Below are 23632 nucleotides of genomic sequence, written 5' to 3'. Positions count from 1 at the left end.
CCAATCCCCTGCCGAGAAGGACTGAAATCTCCCTCCCCCCTCGAATGTGGTCCAAACGTTGTTTATCTTTGCTGGAGAGAATACCATTATGATAATTACGCTCATCTCTATCTGGAATACATACATTGTCTCTTCGGACTGGCCAACCTTGCGGTGCCACATAAAAGTCAACAGAGGAGAAAATTGTGCGGCTGATGCTGGCGGGACCTGACACTGGAGGTCCTTCAGCGAGGGTATACGATGCGTGCATGTACAATCAGTCGCTTAGCATTTTTGTGTCAGGATTACGGTACTTAGTACACCTTTGTTCTGGGGGAGGTGTGGTGAGGCCAAGGAGAATGGAGGTACCCCTGGCTCAAGTGGATGATAATCCTATGACGGCACCTCACGCTAAATACCGTGATTATCTTTGATGGGAAGTGCTGGTGTATCACAATTTGAAGGGTGCATTTGGATCCATTACACAGGCAACCGTTTCTTTTTTTTTTTCTTAGATTTTTTGGGGGGTACACAAAATGATTTTAACAAAATGTGACTTTATTGTATATAGTAATGGGAATTGTGAATGACAGTTATGGCTGCACCGCGAAACGGTACTTCAGACTTACAAAAAAAACTTATTTGGGCGTTAGAAGTTTTGACAAAAAAAAAAACCTGCAACTGATTGAAAATAAGGATTGAGTTACCGGCATGGTACTTCTGAATCCTGTTTCTATGTGTATGTGTGTGCTGGGACCCAACCTTCAGTGTGCCTGCCCTAACCCCCTCCCCCACCAATATGGAACTTGACCCTTTCAGAAGAGGGCGACCCACAAACTGAATGCAACCTTGACAAAGGTGAGGGGGGCGAGGTGTGTTTCCAATAAACCCAGGACCTCGCATGTGCGTTTCGGCATTTCTGTGTGTGTGTGTGGGAATCTAAGTGTCTACATTTGTGTCTGTGCGTGGGTGTGTGTGTGAGTGAGTAAGTGAGTGAGCGTGTGTGTGGGCGCGGTCGTGCCCTTGCATGGGTCTGTGTGTAGCCGGGGGGGGGGGGGTTCTGGAGCCTGTCATGGCTGTAGGCGCAATGGACAGGACTTGACAGGTGTGTGGGACCCCCGAACAGAGGCTGGATCCGGGGCCGGTGGGCAAGCACAATGACCCCATTCAGGCATCGCTCGAGACAGCCGAGATATCCCAGTACCCCTGTAACGTGGAGGTCGGAGGGTACACCACTCCTTCATATCGAGGCGGACAGGGGAACACGTCAACCTTTCAGTGCTACTACAAAGACGGCCTGGCCTGTACCTGTATCAACAGATCCTAACGCTTTGCCTGACTGCATTTGGCTTGCCGTCAGAAATACAAGGGGGAAAAGTCCAGCATACAGGACTTGTGGATACCAGTCATTAATGTGTCTTGTACTGGTGAGGTTTGGCACATACAATTATGCATCAGTGAGATGGAGGAGAGAAAGAGGGAAAGAGAGGGATAGAAAGAGAGAGGGGGGAGAAAAAGAGAGAGGGAGGAGAAAACGAGAGAGGAAAACGAAGGAGATACAGAAATAATGAGAGAGAGAGACAGAGAAAGAAAGAGTGAAAAAGAGAGAGGAGGGTAATTTTCAAGAACATGTGTCCCATCCTTGACATCTCATTGTTCCAGACTTAAACCGTTAATTAGTGTTCATATTCTCTTCACTGCAGTCCTCAGGCCAACCTCTATTCTTTTAGTATCACACTTTGTTGTGTTAACAAACTGACATTGGTTACAGGCTATACTTCACATTTCCCCCTGGTATGATTTTTTTCACATGAATAACAGTTTAGAATATCTAGTTCCATTCTAACTCCCCAGTTGATATCTAAAGAGAGTTATTTCCATTGAACATGAAAAATCTGACACAAGACACCTGTAACCGACCAGAGAAACTTCCCATCGCAAATCACAGCAACACGCAAGCTAATGCTAAGATGTGACAGAAATGGTCACTGTCTGGAAGAATTACTACGCCGATGTGCTCCGTACGCCCTAAACGCAGATCCGACAGAGCTTTTAAAACATCCGCATCGGCGGAGCTTGGAGTGTCCATGCGTAAAATTGGACAGCCATCCTTCAGCCCGGGCATAAATCTATGGGCGGGTGGCAAACATGGAGAGCCATATAGCATGCGTCTGATGAAACTACCCCCCCACCCCAAAAAAATAAAAAAGTTAATTGAATGTGGGGTGAAGAGAGACAGAGCTGGAGAACGTCAGCAGAACCACATCCATGGGCCTGCTATGCTCTGCAGGGGGCCATGTTCTGCAGGGATGCATACAGGCCAGGCAGTCTCTCTCTCTTCTGGATAGGTAAATACTGCATACATATCGGCTCCCTCCAAGATGACAGTGTGGCAAAATGCTCAATTTAATATTCAGAAAGATGTAGAGAACTATTGGTTGGTTTTAAATTGTGTAGTCCGGGTCTATGCTATGTTGTGTTATTGGGTTCTTGTTAATCTACCTTAGAAGATAAATAGTAAAAGCTTTAACCCTAATCCTAAATCTCCATCCAGCCTCATGGAAGCAGTCATTACCTAGCCTGCTGTAATATCACAGTAACGTAGGACATGTTTACTTGAAACCACTAAAACCAAGATATTCCTGGGTCACTAAACATGAAAACCTTTGAATCCTGATGGTTATCAAGCCAGGGAAATGACATCTGTCATTGTGTCAACGTCATGTACTCTTGAACAAGCCCAAGGATGGAGTGAAAGAGATCATTTTTGGGGGGTGAAAGCTCACATTGCATTGTGCTGTGCTGGTGGCTGATGCGATAAGATGTGGCAGACGATGGCTGTAGAGTGACATTGTTGCTCTGCAATGTGCTCGATTCTTCTCAGGGGCAGGGAGAGATAAGGGCCACAACCTCATCGGGTCATCTGCAATGAATGGTTGGAGAAAAAAGGGCTAGCTGCCCTTGCTAGAGTTTGGCCACAGGTCAAAACAGAAAGAGCTAACTGGGGCAAGGTCGTAAACAGTGTTGTCAAATGTCAGCAATTGTGAGTCAGATGAAAGGAAAACACAGTGGAAGAGTGTGGGCAACTTCAGATATTAAAAAATAATTGGTAATATGAATGTGTGGCAATACATTCTCCTTTCCATAAAATGCAGGGAGGGGAAGATGTGTGCAATTGAAATGGCTTAAGAATAATTCACATTCACAGTACCTACAAATACTCTGGATAAAGTTGTTTTCTTTCTTAAAATAAAAATGGGAAAATTCTGTCACAAAAAATAAGGAATTTGAGTCGTACCGTCGCGGAGCAATACAGTATGTGACGGCTGTGCAAGTGGCAACAAAAGGGCACAAGCAATCATAATGGCAAGCTGTGTGTGTGTTGTGGGTAGCAGTTCTCCAAGCTTGACTGAGGAGCGGGGAGCAGAATACTAATGATGCTGGGGCTCTTTGAAGCGGCCCGTGTTCCACTCTCTATCTCACTGTTGGAGCCGTCTAATTGGCCATGTAGAGAGCACAACAAGCCGCAACAATTGGCTAATTCTACACATCGTTACCGTGTCGGTATACGTTCTTGTCAGCATGCACTCAACTTTTCCTATTGTCAGTGGCTGTGTCTACTACCGCGCACTTTACAAAGTACACTGCAATACAGTGCACTGCAAAACAGTGCACTTACATATTCAGTGCACTCCGTCGCTGATAAGTGCTGTCTCAAATGGAACACTTACGTTAAACACTTGGTGGAAGTGACGGACGCAAATCTGCTTGCGACAGCCGCAAAACCTGCCAAAATGAACGCGCCACCCACTCAAGTGGAAAAAGCTGCCGAAAGGGCTCCTCCTTTTCCGCTACGTAGCCAAGATGGCGCCCGTTTAGGGCGAGTAGTGTCCATCGTTGTACACTGTTTTTTTTGGACCGTTTGCAGTGTGCCATCCGGGTACTTTCAGTGCACTGAATTCTGCAGGTTTTGTGAGTGAAGCGCCCTTAGCACTGAAAGTCAGTGCTCGAAGAGCACAAGTACGAGGTAGTAGACACAGCTATCGTCTCTGCGAAGCACAGAGGAGAAGAACTTCAGCTCGGTTGTTACTAGTTTGGTGGTCAAACTGATCCGTCTGACCTCTGTGGTATCTACTGGTTGTACCGTTATAGTTTGGCGTATTGATGTTGTTAGATATTCTGGCTCATGGGTCGACGGGGGTTCAACTTATATTTCAGACGGTGAGTATAATTCATTCCAGCCTTCTGGTGGGTAACTGTATAGCGTGGTAAGCAATGGCAGACTTTCTTCAAGTCTCACTACCACCATAGACATGCCAACAGTAGACATGTTCCTGGTTTCAGTTACTTGGGTCAGTTACAGGTCGGGATTGGGGAATGAGTTTGTAAAAATGAGGTGCAGGGACTATGAGCTTGGTTTGGCATGTGTCGCGCGCCATTAAAATTGTATACGGCGCTAGGAAAACAAACCGTGGGCTCGCCCGTTGCAGGCGGAGGGGGACAGATGGCTGTCGGAGTGGGGTTTCTTATGCATGAGGAACTCTCGCATCTGCCGCTGGTGTGACTGTGCGACGTGGCTCGCGGCAAGGGGAAGTTCTCAAGAAACCAGCAGTACATTTCCCTCGTCGAAAAAGAAGCTCACAAAGACCGAGGATGTCGTCTGCTTTGGGGAGAAACGTGTTTGTCTTTGATCCTGCGCAGTTTCGCAGCCTTGCCAAAACAAGAAGAGCACAAAGCTGAATCCAAAGAGCCAGGAATTCTCTAGGCACCCAGGTGAGGTGACACGGTGCCAAAATAAAGGCTTCAGTTCATCGGACACTGATTCTGATATGGGCACTGAGCCTAAGGGAAAACCAGCAGACACTGCGAGGCCCCCACAAGCACAAGGTTGGACACCCCCTGTCAACCAAGTACAACAGTACTGGACCAAAGTTTGGCAGCCTGTTGTCATCTGTCAAAACAATGTAGCAAATGGAGTACCTGTATAAAGTGGTTGTATGGCCAGAGTCCAGGGTTACCTATCCGTTCCAGCCCGATTCCGAGACATTTCCTAATTGGACGTGATGTCTGAAAGGGGACTCTTGCGCTCTGCTTTTTATTAAAAGGGGGAAGAAGAGGATGTGGGATGTGGATTGTCCATTTGCATGCACCCATGCTATGGAGAGAGTCCCAATTGTCTCGCTCTCCCCGTTGTCTGCCTCTGTGGAGGCAGACAGAAAGATCGATGCCCCAAAAAAGTACTTCAATTCCCGCTCAATTTCATCCTTTGCTGCCATTACAATTAAAACTACTCTCCACCCATTCTCTAAACCAAATTCCCCTTTAGACAAAATGGCTGTTCAAAGTCATCAGCATGACGATTGGGGACGAAAGTCTTTCTTGCCGGGGTGACTTTGACATTCCGTATCCTTTGCATGCACTGATTACATGGCCGGTCAGGTTATTGACCAATTCAGCGTGAGGAGTCACTGGATGGAGCATTGGATCCAGTGATGAATTTAGCTGGCTTACAGTAATTCACAAAATGACTTTTCAACGAAATAATCTAAATAAATATTTCCATCTACCCATGTGAATGTCACGTCGACAAATTGGAAACATGCTTTTACAACTAGTGAAACTTAATTTCTCTATTTCCCTAATTTCTGCTGCTGCACAACTTCAAATGGGTATTTTGACATAAAAACACAACCATGCCATTGCTTGAAAATTGCTCCCACACACCAAATAATCTGTCCTAGCACATCACTGACACATGCACACTGCCATTTCCTATCTTAATGAAAGTGGCAAAATGTGAACATTACTCATTTCACACATTTGTTTTGGAACCATTGCCGTCCAGCCAATAGATAGAAATCAGTAAATTACCTGGGTGTAGTGGTTGCATTCAAGCTGCTGCCCCAATTATTACAGCCCAGCTGCAATTATACAGGGTCACCCAGCTGTGCTTGACACAAAGCTGGCTTACCGAGGCTTACCGCCGACCAAAAACATCAACAAGATTACTGGGGGCTAACCTTTCTGTGGCACTCGTCTGTGACAACAGTGACGTTAAATGGACCTTTGGTTTTCAGCCGGGACCGGAAAGAAAGAAAACGGTACGTCGCCCCTGCGACCGTAGGTGTTCTGTTATCGCTAGCTCAGCGGCTGAGGAGAGAACGAGAGGAACAAAGACATCTCTGATACTCATCTCCTTCAATGACATACGTTGGCTGTTCATTAGTGACGTTTGAAGCCATTGGATGTGACAAGCTACAGCCGGCCTCTCAGGTAAAACAGGATAGCATAGGAAGCCAGTATGCCTGTTTCACAAAGAGCTACTTGAACTTGGGCACCCGTCGGATGACTAATGACAAAATGACTGCACCGGCCTAATTAATCATTATCCGATGTCAGGAGTTAACTACATGAGATCATGAGTCTAGACACTGTTTCACAGAATTAAAAAAGTCCCCACTAGCAACTGTTTGACCAACCATTACGTAATGCGAGGGTTCAAAAGCCATTTTCAACCTCATGCAAGAACACCAATCTATTCTGCTTACAAGTGCCACTGCAAGGTGCATCATAGACGACAACCCTACCATTGTAGTCCACAGACCAGACTCTCTCTGTGGCAGGCGACACAGTCTAGAATCTTCCAGAATGGAGCGGAGCTGTCACCAGAGAAGAAGATCTGACATCTACTCTTCTGTCTCCCTGATGATAAATGGATGTAATATGGCACCAGTCACCCCACAGTACCAGTCAATACGACCAGGCGGAGGAATGCTAGGGAGACAATGGGAGACTGTGACCCCTTGTTACGGAATGACAAAAATCTACGAGGGGGGGTGGGTGGGGTGGGGGGCACACTAGGAATGGAAGGGAGGGACGGGTTATACAGGGGTGAAATAATCCACTCACCCCCACCCCCACCCCCCGCACTCCACCACCGAATACAATTCTCAGCAGTAAGCATTTTTATTTGGTATTTTCAAATTATATAGAGAGCAGCTGCACCGATGGAGAGATTCTGCTCCGCGCCTTCAATGGAGTGAAAACATGGTCAGTTTCGACACTAAGCATTCTGCTTCAGCTTCTGTGACTGGATTTTGAGGTCTAATTGGTTGCAAAGCTGGCCTCTGTGCTTGACGGCTATGAAAACGAAAGGTGTATTTAGTTTTCGTTCCAAATGAATGGGAGTGAGTAAGAGGGAGAGAGAGAGAGACAGAGAGAAAAAGAGAGCAAGAGAGAGAGGGGGAGAGAAGGAGACGGATAGAGCCAGACAGAGAGAGAGAGAGAGAGAGAGAGAGAGAGAGAGGAGAGAGAGAGAGAGAAAGAAAGAAAATAAACGTGGGCCGGGATATATATGAAAATCGGAAGCCCCAACTCCAGCCCTTGAATGAAGGTGATGATTTGGTGTGTGCGCTGGGCGGGCGAGAGGAAAAGGCCCCCCATTTGCCAGCTCCTCGCCCCGCGGGGCTCCCGGCCGTGCCGCCAACACCGTTATCTGCTGCTTATTATTTGGCTGAACGAGCTGGAGCGGGGCTCCCCTGGTCCGCTTCTGACATAATGACTGATTACAGTCTTGCGGCTCCAAACCCCCCCCCCCCCCAAGAAATCCCTCTTCTGCCACCGACCAACGCGTGCAGCAGCACGGCGCTGCGGGAGAGACCACGTTGGGGGGTAGGGGGTTGCGGAGGGGGATGACAGGCCTAACAGGGCCTCCTCCTCTACCTGTCACATCTGACAGACGGGGGAGCGGAGGGGGGGGACACACGCTAGGTTGGACGCCCGCGGTCGGAGTTAGCCGGTCACGCCGCATGCCTCGTTACCGGGCGGTTACCTCCTCGCAGCGTGACGGCGAGGTGGTCGTGAGGCTGGCGGACTACTATAGGCGCCATGATAATCGGCAAATACGAGTGTGGGAAGGGGTCCAGACTGCATGTCTTCCTCGCTGCTCATCTGTTACTGGTTTTTACGACCGCTCCTTCCTGGGGAGAAGTGATACATACTAATCAAGCAGAGGGGTTCAATGGGTGTCAGGTGATGTTCATGAATATACTATCTATCCCTCATTGCCTTTTAAGATACTGCTTGGCATTAGGAGGTTGACATGTACGCGCAGAATATGTCACTGTCCCCTGACAAGAGTGTGGAGTCCAAGGGACTGTTGTCAACCGTTAAACCTTTCCACGAGACAGCAGGAGCAGGAGAAGATGGCGCTCTGTCAGCACTTTCGAAACGTCGCCTTTTAGGCAGTCAATTAAGCTCAAGGTGAGACCCCCCCAAAAAACATGTCATCATTTAAATCGCTTTGCTCCACTGGGCCGGGCGTCAATCCTGGCCTCCTCCACGCTGAAGGTGACATAGGGGCCCGCCAGGCAAGATTATCCTCTGCCTGTAGTTTCACAGCCTTTTTTCTCCGTATGATGGAGAATCTGTCGCGATCCTTTGTGTGATCTGCAGGAATCATACCTAGGATTCAAGTACATCTTTCCCCAGGCAACAACCCACATCCATGAAAGCCTGCGAGGACTCTGAGCCCTCCTGGATAAGGCAGTCAAGTTCTCTCCCAGTTGAAATCCAATCCTATTCCTATCGATCAAGGGGTAAATCAATTTGGACTAAGTCAGAGGTACAGAGGGAGGTGCTAGAGAGCTGCAATATATTCTGAGGACATGATCAAGATCAAGTCTGAATCAAGTATTGTGGCCAAGGAGATATCATAAAAAAAAATGTAATCAGCATATTCAAAAGGAGGCCTTGGCAAGAGGTTGCAAACCTTGTGTTTTCACATTTCAGTATGAGTGGGCTGGATCCAGATACCAATTCTCATTAGGAACTTTCAAATCAGTGACTTCCTGGGACTCTCAGTCTACAGTGAGAGCATACTCATGTCCTTCACGCTCAGAATGTGGATTTCTTTGAATTTGGTTTGTGTTGGATCTTTCAGGACATTTCAGGAGCTGGTTGGGCTAAAAGCAAACAAGGCTGAATTGCTTTTCAAGATGTCCAAGCCTTGCCTTGCCCTCGACAAACATCTAAAATGAACTCCCAAAAACACAGTTTAGCTTCTGCTTGGCTTAAATTCAACATCAAAATGAAACATAATAAAAGACTGTAGATTATACATCATTCCCCTAAGTCTAATTTAATGTACAAAATGTATTAAAAGGTGAATTCACTGTCTATAAACGTTGACAAATGTAACCATTTGGTCTTTTCGTAGTCAAGGGCATTTCTCTTTTGAGCACCATAACAATGATGTTACAATGAACACTGGTGTTTCATTGTAACACTGGTGTTTCATTGTAAAGAGTTAGTGCCTTGGGATTGGGATTTGGGACAGAAATGGTCAAAACACATTTAAAGCGCAGTTTCTGAAAAACAAATAATCTTTCTGGTCTTTGACGGACAATTAGTGGCCAGATGGGGGTGTGTAAAAGGTTTGGGTGAATGTGAACATGAATCGTCAGTTCCAAGTCATCGGTATGCGGACTGTGGTGGCTTGTGCTCATTACCGATTCAATCCCAAACCTTGCTCCCTAACAGGCCATAAATGAACTTCTTCCAGGCATCCGCTGCAGTGAAGCACTGCGTCTTTTGTTTCAGGGGTTCCTCCTTGGCCTTTTCAGAACCCCCTGAAAAGAGCCACAATATCAATCTTCCCTTGGTTTAAATAAATAAATAAAACCTCGCTGTAAAATGCATGTAGACAAATGCATCACACTTTACAGAGTTGTAAAAGGAGGTTGATGTACTAGGGCTCACTCTCTCTGTGTCAGTTTGATAGCTTTTGGACACCTTTTAACAACACCAGGAGGGTCATAAGAGTAGCTTGGACCGCTTGAAACGCTAAATCGGCATTTCATGCAATATCTGCACTGATGCCAACATTTAAATGATTTAACATGTGTCTGGCTCACACATGCATTGGTCACGTTTCATATCATTACAAAATAGTACTTTTTAAACTTCTGTTTGCTTTGGGAGGTATAACTAAACAGCTATTAGTGCACCCGTCTCAAGAAGGAGACATTTGACTGCAGGTAACCTTTGATGCAGGTTCAGTTAGGTTGAGAAACATAACCAGATACGAGTGTGCCTCTTAGCAACGTGTTTCCATTTTATAAGCATTTAACTTGTATCCAATTATGCTGAATGCATGAAACAAGTGTGATTGATTAAAAATATTATGTCCATACAAATCAATGCAGGTTTAACAAAGGTCACTCAATCCCATTAATACAAAAGCCGTTTGAGGACCAGGCTATAACAATAGATAAATCATTGAATACCTTGACTGAGACTGAGATTTCCAAATGTGGCTTTTGTACTGGAGAAAAGAGCACTTCTTAATTCTATTTCTTTTTAAATCTTTGAGAATTCACGCCCATCCCTACACTCTCAAATAGAATAATAAGGCAAATAACACATTCAACTCACAGACCTTTCTGAGCTATCTGCCTGCATATTAAGTAGTAAATTGTACCACTGTTCTGTGTCTAAGTGTTCTGACCCCCTAGGGACAAGTTAACTAAGTGGCAAATTGAAGCTGCTAGGAAGGTGGCAGATTATCAGACGTGCCCACTAAAGGAAAGTCTACGAGTCCCAAAGAAAGTTGGACTGGGAGGGGAAAGTGTCATTGGTCATCCCGGTGCACACTGTTGAGCTCTCCAGCCCCTCCAACACGGCGCCCTCGCAGGCTTTTATTCAAATTGAATGCATAAATTACTAGAATTAATGTGACGTGGCAGAACTCGGGAAACATGGCCGCCAAAGCTTTTTTATGTGTATTGTTTCCCGTCTTGCCCAACTGCAACGGTAGTCGTCTCATTGGAGCCATCTAATCAATGAGGCCCCAAGCTGATTTAAGGTTATTTTATGGTCAGCAATGGTCACACACCCTACTTTTCCAGAGTGGAAGGGGTGGGGAGACAGGAAGGGGAGGAGTGGGGCGTTTCCAACCCTTCATACTATTTCAGCACATTGTAAGCTTGACAAGTCTATGATAGAGAGAGAGAGAGAGAGAGAGAGAGAGAGAGAGAGAGAGAGAGAGAGAGAGAGAGAGAGAGAGACGGAGAGGTTTCCATGACCTCACTACTTTTTGGTGAAAACACCACATCTGACTCTTCCGACGTGCACAGAATCCGCCAACGATTCCGCACCCCATCTGACTAGTGGTCCCACCATGGTTGCTAGCCTCCCCGACAACCTCATTCGGGGGGGCAAACCGGGTGAGGAAGAAAGGAGCTGGAATTAATGTGATAATCCCCGTCATTACAGGGATAAAGAACGGGGCTGTTAGAGGAGACAAAGGGGAGGGATGGCAAATGAGAGAGGCTGCAGGGAGACCGTGTCGTCCTCTCTCCTCCTCCCAATGGCCCTCGCCCGCATTCCTGCCATAGCCACATGCCACACCGTTCACCTCCATTGTGGCGCAACGGCGCGAGACGTCGAAGAAAACGCACACATGTCGAAGGGCTAAATAGCGTGGACTCGGGTCTTTCACTCCCATAAACCTCGGAAGTTTTTTTCCTTGTCTCGTCTTGCCCTGTGTGCATGGAAAACACTAATGCACAAGCACTTAGCTGGCACCACAATACGGTATGCCCCACTCCGACAAGTCTTCTCTGCCTTGTGGCCTAATTGCGAGCTTTTGATACAGAGCTGTGGTTATGGCAGTCAAACAAGACTCGTGTCATTTTCTAAAAGCACACTTCAGCCTTAATGGCTCTGTGGGTTTTATTGCGCTCGGGTCCAACATTTTGCTTTAGGCCCCGTAGCCCTTGAACATTTCGAGGTCGCCCTATTCAAAGCCATAGTGTTGAGCAACCAATTGTCTGCTCCCCCCTTCCCCTTTTAAACATGTCAATCGGGGATGAATCCACACCAGCCTCCCTCTATCCCGGCCCCCACCCGCGCTCTTGACACTTCAACACAAACCCATTTTGTGCTGGGCCGCTGTGTTGACGGCTATGTGAAAGCCCCGCGCCACAACCTCTCCGACCGTGGCTCTTTGTGTAGCAGGCCACCGGAGGCGTTGAGAGGTCTGCACCTTGAGGACCTTTCTCTCGGACAGGTCCCGGCTTATCATCTTTCCGTTTTTCTTTTCTTCTTCTGACACGTTGCTGCCAGAGAGAGCGAGGGCTCCACAGGCCGAGCCGTCTCCCCTCCACGGCATGATCGGTCCTGTCCTGAGGAACCCTCTGAGAGCAAGGCCAGGGGGAGCAGAAAGCGGTTTTTGGCCTCACGTGGTTCTGTGTGTGTGTATGTATGTGTGTATGTGTGTGTGTCTACGGCCATGTGACTGGTGTCAAAGCAGTTATCTGTACAGTCAATGGCACCTTGATGAGCCATATCTGTCCTAGACTTATGAGTCATTCCATATGTCCTTCTATACATTGTCTGCACAGTTTCCAAGTTAAGAAACCCTAGCTACACGCACATTGAAAAACCAGCATTGCCTTTTCAGATGAATAGCACAAGGCTACAAACCAGCAGCAACCAACCCACAATCCAAACCTTTGACAAGCCACAACCATCAATCACAAAAATAGCTCCCCTCAAGCCACCAGAACCCAGCAAATCAGTCTCAACAGTGACTTCAGATGGGACCAAATTGGCGGGAGAGAGAGAAAAAAACCGGCATGGTATTTGGCGTATCCCGATGGTTATGCTGTGCTGTCGGCCCAGCACTGGAAAGGAGTGAGGAAACAAGAGACCTCCCTCGCCAGGTGCTCCTGGCTTCGCCTCCCTTTCTGTAATTGTTTCCCGAGCTTCCATAAAGAAATTAATTCCCCTCATTAAAGCGAAAAAACACAGAGGCAGGAGGCAGAGGGTGCACAGCCACACTGAACAAATAACTTCTGATGCCAGAGCAGATGACGGTACACGCAAGCGTTAAATGAATATGAATTTCACCACCGAACACAATTATTTGCCGGCAGTGTGCACCTGAACAATTAGTGTCGAGTCCAGATCCTACACCACACTACATACGTATCCAATAAGGATGCAGAGTACAAGATAAAGGGGTTGTGGAGGCTTTTGTTTGGTCACGTTATATTCCAGTCAACCCACTCATGGTCGTCCTTTAGCTATATTCACTGACCGTGTGAAATGTCATGTGTCGAAAGCCTCTATTGATACTGTTTATAGACATCTGCTCAGAGGAATTACGTTAACCTTGCACCTTCAGGCCACAAGCTACTTCTAAGAAGCGAGACAACAGAGACCTTAGTGTGTTTGTGCATGTGTGTGTGTATATATATATGAATGTATGTGACAGAGAGACTAAACATACATGTAGTAGGTTAGTGACTATCACTCTGACATTTAACATTTTATTTATTTAGCAGATGATTTAATCCAAAGCGACATACAAAATGTATACACTGTCCTTACAGTACATCGGCCTATATATAAATCCCAAATGGTAAATGTGCATCTCAAGTTAGTCACAGCAACAGGATTTCTAATGGTGGTTTAATTCAATTCAATAGATCAGCCTCTGCAGTAAAAGTTGTCTTTTACTTAACCTACTGTATATCAGAAGAATCCATAGAGTCCTATTCTGTGAACGTAACATGATGAAGAGAACTGAAGACCTCACATCTGCTCTTCTACCATGAAGCACAATTTGATTTCAAAAGCCATGCAGTGATGTCTAAATCTAAAATCAAATCAAGCAAATGGAATTGGTTGAATTGAAAACTGACTGACACGCGCGCACACATACACACACACACACACACACACACACACAGACAGACAGACAGACAGAAGAATAGTTTTTGACGCGCAACACAATGGCCCATATGGAAGCAGTCAGGATTGGATACAGCGAAACTATGGCTTTCATTAAGGGCACCAAATTAACCCATATTATTATAAATCGATGCCATTAGTGGGAAATGTGGGCCGCTGTATAGAATACGCCTTAAATCATGAGCGTAATATAAACACCGACAGGGACCCTCGAGAGAAACTCTGAAGAATAAACATATCTATTCATCAGTCTCACAAGTGTTGCAAGCTGTTGGAACCCATACATGTGAAAAGGGTTAACCTAGTTGACTCATCTCTCTATCTCTGAAGAGGGGGAAAAAAAAATATCTTTAAGATGTTTTTTTTGTTTTTGTAAGGCTTCCTCAGAGATAGGCGCTAGCTTCTAAAGCGAAGAGAAGAGGAGAAACTGAAGTGACAACAACACAATGCGAATTCATTTTCGAGATTGACAACGCAACACGGATGAAAAGGAGCAGGGAGATAAAGTTGTTCAGCTTGTCTGTGCTTCACTGAGGGAAACAGGAGGATAGGGAGCAGGGAGGCAGTCTGGAGTACGTCCTATGCACAGCAACTGTTCAATAGCCTTTCCTTCTCAGTTGGAGCTCTTCCTGGTTAACAGGACTGGGTGGGACCACATTGCTATACCAGCTCTTTCACTATGTGAAACTCTGTTATATGTGACTTATTGCTATGCTGTATCTTGGCCAGGACGCAGTTGTAAATGATAACTTGTTCTCAACTAGCCTACTTGGCTAAATAAAGGTGAAATAAAAAAATAAAAAAAATAAACTGTTCCTCTTTTGCATTGCTGCACCAAAGAATTGTCAACTGGTATTATTTCAGTGCAATTTTTGTTCATGACAATGCAGAATGCCGACAGAAACTGTAGTGCTAAAAAAGGACCCAAAAAAATGACTAAAATTTAAAACGTAGCGCTCTAACCTGTAGTTTTTTCTGAGTGTGAAGAAAGGAAATGTTTGAAAATGTGTCCTAATGCTGCGTTTAGCTGCGTTGCAAACTGACAAGCCAGACATGCTTTTTGGGAGACAGGCCGACCATCAACAGAGTGGAAGACAGCAGCGGTGACCTTAGGGTTTCACACGACAGATGGTTCAGGTAGGCCTATCCACACACGCTGAGAGGCACCCGCTACCCGGCCATGCATTCGCCATCCCTCTCCCTTTCATGGTCTTCCGCGTTTCGGTTCATCATTAAAACAGCTCTATCTACTGCCAGAATTGATCTACCTTCAATCAATTGACTGCGTTTTACAGCTGAAGCACAATGCACAATTATCCTACCCGTAAGGTATGGTGGGGTTAGTATTTCTGGAAACAGACTACATATATTTTTCTCCTCCAAGAGACTGCTAATAAATAGTACAACAGATATAGAAAAGGAGAGGTAATCGGACCAGGATGGACAGCGTACGTTGTGAACAAACTACAGATTGACAACCAATTAGAGCAAACCATCAACTGTCTTTTCATCTTCCCTCTACAGTCAAGGTGTGTGTGTGTGTTTTGTGTGTGTGTTTGTTCATGTGCACTGGCTAGACTGTTTTAATCAGCTATCCTCTGCTTGACAATACATCATATTATGTCAGACACTGTAACTAAGTGTCCTTGATCAAATAAGTATTACATAAACACCTGACAAACGGTACATTTTTACAAACAGAATATATTTCAAACTCTTACATAAAAACATAAATTAAAATGAGTAATTTGTGTCTGCTGTATTTTCCTGGTATGTGGGATCAAGTAAAGGCTATACATGTGTAGCCTACCAAAGTGTAAAAACAGATAAATGGTTAAATCCATCTCTAACGGTCTCTGGCATAGAGAAAATACAAATAATGATACCCATACAAACAGAAGAAATGTCAATGCATGTGGGTGCACACACAAGAACACTTTGATTCTAATTCATATTCTTATCTCTTCCACTCTGATTTACTCTAAATCGTACCTGCTAACCCCCAGATAATGGCTTATGTACTGCCTCCCCATGTACAAAGAACCACCTACGTGTCTTGGTAGCATTGTGTCAGTGAATTTCATAGTACACCATTCAATTAAACAAGCTGATATATATTATGTTTAAGTTGCTAGACAAATATACTGTATATTTGTAGACAGATTCTATTAAAGTTATATGTAGACAGCCCTACATAAAGAAAGCCTATCTTGGCGCACAATTGCACACAAAGTGTGTCATCTTACGAGGGGGTGTAGTAGTCACGACAGTGTCGTATAACAAAATCCTAAATCATACATTTGTGAATTGTTATCAGTTCAGTGTCCCACCACAACATAATACGTGCTGCTAATCAGTCCATCCGTTCCGTCCTGTCCGAAGCACATCGACCGACGTTACTGCGTCACTTTTCCGTTTCAACCTCACTGATGGCACTCAGAAAAGCCACATCCCCACAGTGATTTCAGTTATACCACCTAAGATGATGTTCAGGTCTTTTGAGTGTGTGTGTATGGAGGGGGGGGGGGGGGTGTATCCGTTCATTAAAACATTAGCATACGTAAATTATTAGGGGATTGTGATTTTTGAAAGGCAAGCGCAACTTCATTCACCGCAACGCATTTATCCATTAAACTTCTCATTGCGCATAAACCACAATTTTTTCCGATGCGCATCATTTCAACACGCTCGGAAGAATGAATGGAAAAACGATTACGAACATATTTTCTATAAATCCATGGATTAACATCCATGCATTCCTTACTGCTCTGCCTCAGCTGCGTTGGTTGTTGAAAAGAGATGCGCTTGTCTTATAAACCAACCTTTAATGAAAGATCTCTCATTAATCACCTCAACAGACACCATGAGTTTCGGTATCAAAGACAGTACGATTACATCGCGTAAAAATAGGTTAAATATATTAAGAGAAAGTCTACATAAAGCTTATTATCACAACCTTCAATTGAGCACAACCCCTGTCGCAAATTGAAGTGCATATAAAAACAAATTAAGGATAGATGAAGTGCATGTCTGTGCATTTCCTTGACAATATGCTCTTACCGTGCCTTAGATGATAATAAAAATGCGATGATACCCTTCGAGTCCTGCCATTGAAAGTGTAAGTCGTTTAAAAAATTCGCACAATTGTCTTTATCCACTTGATTTTGTCCTTACGCACAGAGCGACATGCATTTGCCTATCTCCTCAAAGAGTCAGACGAGAAAGAATCGTGAACCATAATAATGTTTCCGCATAACTCCAATTAATATGTTCTTTTGAAAAGTCGCTCGGTTGTTGAGCCTTGAATGGCTAGAATCCGTGTATTCTGACAATTTTGCAGGAGAAAAGAACAGGCTCCGTGTTTGGTATCCAGATGACTGTCCCTTTACACAGGCACAACGCGTCTCCTTGTGCAGTTGCTACATCACGTCCAAAGAGCCCAGAGGCAAAACGCAGCTGAGTATCCAGGATATTTAAGGAAAGTTTGGGGAAACTCCAAAGTAAAAAAAATCACAAAAAAGTATTTGCTTTTCTTACAGACCTCTCTGCAAATATGACAAACCAATTTCAAGCAATGCCTGGGAGAAATGCGGGTATGGCCAGTCAAGGTAGAAGGCGAGAGACTGGTGAGAAGAAAAACTCGGATCTGGATTGCTTCTCACACCGTATACTCGGGCTCCCCCTACCAGTAAACATGAGATAGAGGGGCCACCAACATCATCGCCCTTGATTGGCTACCTGCTGTAATGCATGCTTACAGTGTGTGACTGTTAAGTCAAAGTCAGGCAACTTCTTTGCAGGTAGTATAGCTGAAAATGCTGTGGCTGTATTCAGTTCCTATTGAAAGTCAGAGTTTCCTAAATAAGAACTGGAAGCTTTGTTACCCCTTTACATTGCAATGTAAATTCAAAAAAGGAAAACGTCAAAATATTGATTGTGACTGAAAAAGCCAACACAGTGTTTCTTAAAGACACATGACAGCACAATTCCTTCATATACAAATAAACTTGTTTAATAGGAGAAGTGAGATGATTAACTCAATGTTTTCATGTGTCATAGACCACAGCAATTATCAATTTGACTGCATGAGTATTTTCGATTTTGATGGAGAATGTAGGCTCACCATCTTTGATGTTGATGGAGATAACTGATCACGTATTGTTTAATTATTTAAAAAGCTATTTTACAAAACCAAAAAACTGTACCTAACAACTCTAGTAAGCTGAAGAGGAACAGAACACACAGGCTCAAGGTTGGCTAGATCTGGAAAATTAGTTTGGTGTCTAGAGAGAGGTAAAGCGTTCAGTTTTACTGCACAGTCTATAGTAGAATAAATCCCAAAACTGAAGCCTTATGTTTTGGTTCCTCTAGGGCAATTCAGAATGATGATTAACCGTCATACTGAGGAATGTGTTTGCTTTTATGATTGTGCTTTGTGTCCGTGTAGTGCATTTTATCCCTATTCTTATGTTTTATGTATATTCAGTTTTACCATTGGTCATGTGTTATGAGTTATGTGATGTGTAATATAAAATAATATTATTATATTGCATGGTGGTGTAGCCTACATGAGTAACGATCATTAAACATGTATTTATTTATTTATAAGTGCAGTAGAATAACACTTTGCTGGCCAAGAACTATCCAGTCTCCAAATACAAGAAAATAATGTTATTTTTGTGATGTCATTCCACAAATTCATGGATGCCACAGGGCAAGGAAATATTGTTTTCAAATATGGGTGGGACAGCTTTTTTAATAACTAAGGATTAAATCCATTACATATCATATTAAAAAGAGGGGGGGAGGGGGGGTTGGCAGAAATGGGAATGGGACATGTCACACCCACCAATAATGAGTTTTCAACAGTGGGATGATAATACTAATCTTCAAAGGGGCTTTGAATCTTAAACTCAACATAATTCACAATGGAAGAGGTGAAACATGGACAAATAAAAGTTTACCTACCAACCAACCAAAGTCAACAAACCTACACGAATCATAATAACACACAGACCATTCAATAAAACAAATCTGTAATCTAGGTTCACTCAAATCAAATATATTCTCCATGTTGCTAGCCTGACAACCCTGACAACCAATCAATGAATCGCGTAAAACATTACGTTAAACCTTTGCATACTTTGACTTTGTTGAGGAAGTACTTTCCTCATAATCATTCAGGGACACCTTGAACCTGAAGCAGGTCAGGGTTTTTTCCAATCGGTGCTTTTGGGAAGCAAGATGAAGTGTTATCTCTCTACGGCACTGCTTGCCATACTGCCCGAATGTAAATGGGTTTCTGCAGGTACAGCACTGACCAAAGCTTCATGTCATTACTGTACACACTGCCTGCCAAGCTTAGCGAGCATCTGTATGGATAACCTATATCCTTTGTAATATCCTGCTGCCGTGACTAGAATGTTGACAACATGGCGTGATGACTACCTCCCGCCCAAACTCCAAGAGCAATGACTGGAATGCCAAAGTATCAACACCTGTGATAGGATCTTTATTACTCTCATTCCAGAGTTTTCACTGGGATTAACGCACCATCTAAAATGTCAAAATGATGACAGGCCATTACATGTGACTTGTTATGCTCCTATACCCCAGAATCCTGGATTTGAAATGTTTGTTTTTCATTGCTTTTTGTGATTATTAGGACTTTCGGTGAACAAGAAGCTTGCATGTGGCACCAGACTTCAGGGAATTACTGAATGGGCTAGCAGGAGACATTTTAATTCCTATTCAGAAGGCTTGCTGTTCAATTCCATTCTTGAATGGACTCTAAAAGCGTTCCCACTTCACATTCTGTATTTCAGAAGAAGAAGAAAAAATTGAAAACAGCAGGCCAATCTGTCTTCGGTTTTGTAAATGCTATTGAAGAGGTGCAATCCAATTTTCAGTCACTTGCAAACATGGTCATTGAGTTTCTGGACAACATATATAATGTTGTGTGTGTCACTGCCAAATCCGGCTGCCAACAATGGATTTACTCAACACAGACAGTTAAGCACCTGAGACATAGTCATAATTGAACATCATAAAGTAATACATGAGACCATTAAACTGCTGTGCACAAATTCAACATGCTGCTGTGAAAGCCTACTTGCCAAGTGTAAAGCTGTTTAGGAAAATTAAGGCTTATGGGGGAAAGTTGTTATGTGAAGTGAATCCAATAAAATCTGAGAAGGTCCCAGTTATTCTTGCAAGCAAGATGGGGAATTATTTCATCACCAAAGTGTTGACACTTTAATATGCAGTACTGTTGAGAGAGCCTGTGTGCCTCAATAAGCTTGTCGTATGTTCAACATAATGCAAATGTGTCCATGTTATTCGTTTTTGTACATGCCTTACACTGGAACATGTTCGGTTGTGATTGAAAGCTTACAAATAATTTTAGGAATACTATTTAAAAAGACACAGTTTATAGATATGAAAACAATTATGACTAGTAAACCCATGCTGACTGGTGAGAACAATCAAGAGATAGTCTGCTGCCTCTAAAAAGTTGGAATAGTGATTGGTTTACCTTGTTTTTGCTGCCATGCCTTGCCAGCAGAAGACCATGAAAACTGTTAACTGTCATGGAGCTGACTGTCCATTGTCCAAAGATGGAAAATAAGAAAACGGGAAGGATGTCAGTGACATACAGACACCAAACTACTTTTTGTTTATGTCAACTTTGTGTTCAGTCATAATCATCTTTAATCATGGATCTAATGAAAATGTCAAATTATGCATTAAGATTAGGACATTGGTAACTATTCATGAATGACTAATAACACAACCAAAACACTTTTTGAGTTTGTTCATGATTAGTTTGACAATGGTGATACTGTAGGTAGCCTACTATCACTGAAACTACATTTTAGTTTTATGATCCGTTTTAAGATAGCTAGCCTAACTAGCTAGCAAGCACTAGCTAACTGTTATACACACTGTCTAGTTAGTTGTTTACGTTATAACTTAATTAGGCCAATGTCATGATTCATGCATGAGTTCGATTTAAACCTGTAACTGTTCTAGCGACTCAATTGATTACCTTTGTTAACCAATTGTTGTATGCTACTGGACATGAATAATTACACAGTAGGCTTGTCTACTACTTTAGAGTTGTAGGTTCTCGGACAGTTTATTTCACTAACCAGGAAAATGTGAAGGATCACTGGATGAACTGACAAGTGTCAACAAGCTGTCTGGTAGCCTATCAACGCAACTCAAGCACCAACACGAAATGTTTAACTTTCAAACACGTCCAACAGAAAATACAATCTAGTGTACAGAATGTCTATTGTGGCTACCATGTGAAACGATGCAAACTTTTTCCATTAGCAGGGCTCTCAAGTCTCACGCATTTGCCGCGTGAGACTCAAGCACTTTAGCCAATTCACACACAACACCTTGTACTTCTCACGCTGAGAAGTAGCCTAAGGGATAACGGCTCCCGCTATAACTTCAGACTAATTAATACAATTCATGGACGAGGCGCAGGTATATGGAGTTAAGTTTTCTGCCGAGTTGATCTGTCTCGAATTAGGCTATCGAGTTAAATGCCACCTACCAGCCAATCAGAAACACCAGCAGGTGTTTCACACCCTGTCTGCAGGGTAGCATAATGTACCCAATCGTTGACAGGTATGGTAATCTCTGGCCAAACTTTTGATAAAACTTAAGAGCCCTGTCCACAAGTCTCCGACGACGACCGTCTTTAGTGTGTGAATCTTTGACGTGCGTAGGCCAATTTGTCAAAGTAATTTTTGTATTAATTCACAAATTGATGTCAAAGGAAACTGCCAGCCTATTATTTCAAGGATACAAATGCACAACCCAAGTCAGATCTGCTACACAAGGCTATTTAAAAGGTAAAAAGGGACTTTGTCCCTGCGGGCATTTGATACATTTAACTTTGAGTAACAGCTCTCGCTCATATCCAATTTGATAAGCTTGGCACATTGGGCCCTGGAATTGAGCACATAATCCTATAAACAGGACGTAGACAAAAGATCTTCATTTTATCAGTACAGTGTGTCCTTTTTCAAGGTGTTTTCTTCAGTTATAATCCATGAGCACATGATACGGCCTCCTATTTGCATGCTCAACATCAGACTCTTGATGCACGCTGGTTGCGGTACTTGGCTTCTCACTGGATCTGATGCGCGTGTGTGTGTCTGTGTTTGTGTGTGTGTGCATGCGTGTGTGTGTTTTGTGTAACTAGGATAGGTGAATATTGATGTACTTTAGCAAAGCAACCCCCCTGTCATGAATGAGATATTTTCATATAGGCTAGTCTAAGGGTTTTCACCGTCAATGACACCGGGCACATTATATGCAAATGCATACTGACATTACATTTTCAATTATTTCACACCACACTGATAGACCACAAAACACAATGAATTAAATTGGCCCTGTTTAGCTTACATGTCAGTGTTTTTTTGAAGTTATTTAAATTGGCTTGCAATCTATTTCACTGATTGGCAAACCTAAATACATTTAGTTTATTGATACCGTAGTTACAAACTCTTACACAAGCATAACAATGTAACAAACATTGTGATCAAATAGCCTACTCTCGAGAAGGCACGAACAAAGCCATAATGTCACAGGAAAGTCAATGATCATCCCTTGAATTCTCTCTGAATATCATTAAGCTATGGGAATGACTGAAGTCCTTTAATCACATGGAAGCCTACTGAGAGGGAGAGAGCAACACTTGAGATGATTCAGTTGTAGTTTACAGCCAGCAGACTGCACTCCAGGCCTAATTGTCATGGTATCCACCAAGCGGCGCTTTTGACCTCGCTATAAACCCCGGCAGCCCACTACATAGGCGGTCCCAGTTCAACTCGGTGCCGCTAGTGCTGAAAATGTCTATAGAAGATCAGGTTACGTTACGCCCCATCTTTAAGCCAGAGTCTGCGCGCCGTTAGCTGGAGAAGAACGAAAAAGGATATGTCCCGTGTCCGCAAGATATAAGGGTCAACGATTATGTGAGTTTCTACATGTTTCAAGTTCTCTTTTTAATACACTTCATAGCTGGAGAGCAGTTTACTATTTCTGATACAAATGTAACACCGAGTGCGGTTTTCCAAGCTACAATGTTGCTAATTGGCTACATCTAGGCGCCTGTCACGTCGGCCCGTGCAAGTGTTTGTAAATCAGGCTTGTTTGTGCCTTATCATTAATTCTGTATTGAAATATTCTTCATTTCAGCATGAACGTGCATTTTTCGGTGGTTCATCTCATAGCCTGTTCAAACATGATACAACTTAACGTCCCCTCTCTAAAAGCGTCGGAAGCCTGTTGCTTCAGCGTCCCATGGATGAGATGGAGTAGGAGGAGTTGAGAAAAGCGGATTGTAGCTCTGCCTTTCTGAAAGCTAGCTTTAGGATAGCTTTATAAACGTTATTTATTTATAAACGTGAAAGCCGTCTTATATGGGTACTCTATATGTTTCAAATGTACGAACAATAATGGTTAATTGATTACAGTTCTGTGTTATGTGGTCGCCGGATCCTATTGTTTATCCGGAAAGCCGTCCCTAACCTCCGTTATGGTCAAACTCACTGTTAACTGTAGCCTATAGAAATCACTATTTACATTTAGTTATTTAGCAAACGCTCTTATCCAGAGCGACTTACAGTAAGTACAGGGACATTCCCCCCGAGGCAAGTAGGGTGAAGTGCCTTGCCCAAGGACACAACGTCATTTTGGCGGGGCGGGGAATCGATCCGGCAACCTTCTGATTACTAGCCCGACTCCCTCACCTCTCAGCCATCTGACTCCCTCCCTTCTATAGCCTGTCTATAGCCCCTAGGCTATTTATACAACAAAAATCGAGACCTCATATAGTTTTGTTTGGCCATGTTAGATATAAATATGTATGATA

General features: G+C 43.7%; 2 protein-coding genes across 9 annotated transcripts in view; one reads left to right on the top strand and one right to left on the bottom strand.

Moving 5' to 3' along the window:
* LOC124486930 (adhesion G protein-coupled receptor L3-like) overlaps positions 1 to 17351 on the bottom strand; it is a 175589-nt gene extending 158238 nt beyond the window's left edge. For all 7 annotated transcript variants that reach the window (XM_047048808.1, XM_047048815.1, XM_047048806.1 and 4 more), the window contains exon 1: positions 16798 to 17351. The gene's annotated coding sequence lies outside the window, so the exon portion shown is untranslated. The remainder of the gene's footprint in view (positions 1 to 16797) is intronic.
* A 5275-nt stretch (positions 17352 to 22626) lies between these two features.
* Positions 22627 to 23632, top strand: part of LOC124486978 (multiple PDZ domain protein-like) — a 41187-nt gene continuing 40181 nt past the window's right edge. For both annotated transcript variants that reach the window (XM_047048921.1, XM_047048922.1), the window contains exon 1: positions 22627 to 22733. The gene's annotated coding sequence lies outside the window, so the exon portion shown is untranslated. The remainder of the gene's footprint in view (positions 22734 to 23632) is intronic.

Source organism: Hypomesus transpacificus, chromosome 25, assembly GCF_021917145.1.
Source record: "Hypomesus transpacificus isolate Combined female chromosome 25, fHypTra1, whole genome shotgun sequence".
NCBI classification, from domain to species: domain Eukaryota; kingdom Metazoa; phylum Chordata; class Actinopteri; order Osmeriformes; family Osmeridae; genus Hypomesus; species Hypomesus transpacificus.
The sequence above is the reverse complement of the archived record's forward strand: the minus strand, read 5'-3'. Positions and strand labels throughout refer to the sequence as shown.